At 38.8% G+C, this 1524-nt stretch overlaps 1 non-coding gene across 1 annotated transcript; it reads left to right on the top strand.

The window, feature by feature from the left end:
* The first annotated feature begins 1171 nt into the window (after positions 1-1171).
* On the top strand, positions 1172-1278 carry LOC141603422 (small nucleolar RNA R71). The gene has a single exon (XR_012525301.1). It is a non-coding gene; the product is annotated as a small nucleolar RNA R71 (small nucleolar RNA).
* The last annotated feature ends 246 nt before the right edge of the window (positions 1279-1524 follow it).

The raw sequence follows: 1524 nt of genomic DNA, 5'->3' as shown, positions 1-1524 counted from the left end.
TTATGAGTGATTTGAGTGACCCGTGAGAGTCCGATTTGATAAGTCTCTATAGTTGAAAGTTCAGCAGTTTTTGAACGACTTCATAACTCGGTTGTATGATTCATATTGCTAATTGATTGTTGGTTATTGCATTAAAATGGTTTAGGCTTTACATGTTGCATTACACGTTCATATTGCTAATTGATCGTTTTATGTTGTTTGTTTATCCGATTATTTCAAGCATGAATTCAGTATGTTATTTTATTAATCTTGTTGTTGTTTTCGTAATAGTCATGAGTAGCTAAATTATTCGTGCTAGGATGTAGGGGAACTGTAGGATTAGGCGGCATTAGAATAGGAACCCTAAATCGCGCCATGGTCGATCGACCACCATACCCGGTCGATCGACTGGCCACGTGAGGTTTTGTTTCGTTTTAATTAATTACATCGTTATATTTGACGAATCGAATGCATGCGAATAGTTAAATGTTTAGTATTTGACCTACCCAATAATGATCTAAAGATAGGGAAGGGAAATAGACTACCTAATTTAGACGACCAGATTAATGAGATCGAAAGATGAATTAATTTACACCTTTTAGTCACTTTTCAGGACGAAAGTTAGTATTAGTGATATTAGGGACCTGTAGCGAGATCGAAAGATGCTACTTGTGAGAGTGGACCGAGAGGACCTCTTATTTTCCCGTCTGACGTGATTGTTTTAGACCCACCTAGTTGGCTGCCGCTGAAACTATAGTGAACCGACCATCTTAGCACCCTTTTAATATTTGATTTCATCCGTTTATTTAGTTTACATTTCATTTACTTCCTTTAGCTATAGACCAATCCAAATCAAACCCCCACTCATCTGTTACCTTAGACTAGAATTAGACAACTGATAATTGCACACGCCTCTCTGTGGTTCGACCCTGCTACCGCTATCTATAGTTGTAGTTGGACTTATAAATATTATTTTTGGTGCACACAACGACGGGCATCATCATGCTTTCCTCCTCTAGTAGCCTTCCGAGGTCTACTATATTGTGAGTTATGGACCGCCATTTCTTCAATCTTGTTCCATGTTTGATTGTCATCAACTTTGGTAAACATACCATTTGATCCCATATTGAGAATGTTCCGGGAGTCTTCATATAGACCATTCCAAAATTGTTGTACAAGGAACCACTCGCTAAGTCCATGGTGTGGACAAGATTGACAAGTGTCCTTCAATCTCTCCCATGCTTCATACAAACATTCCTCATCCCTTTGTTTGAACCCGGTGATTTGGGCTCTCAACATGTTAGTCTTCTCCGGGGGATATAATTTTTTGTAGAAAGCAAGTGCCAATTTCTTCCAAGAATCAATACCAAGAGTAGCCTTATCTAGGCTCTTCAACCATTGTTTCGCAGTACCAATCAAAGAAAAAGGAAATAAGACCCATCGAATTTGGTCTTGAGTAACTCTGGTTTGAGAAATCGCATCACAATAGTCACAAAACATCTCCATATGAGAATGAGGGTCTTCACTAGGCATCCCTCCAAATTG

The sequence above is a fragment of the Silene latifolia genome, chromosome 9 (assembly GCF_048544455.1).
Source record: "Silene latifolia isolate original U9 population chromosome 9, ASM4854445v1, whole genome shotgun sequence".
Classification (NCBI taxonomy): Eukaryota; Viridiplantae; Streptophyta; class Magnoliopsida; order Caryophyllales; family Caryophyllaceae; genus Silene; species Silene latifolia.
This window is presented reverse-complemented; position numbering and strand designations above follow the sequence as displayed.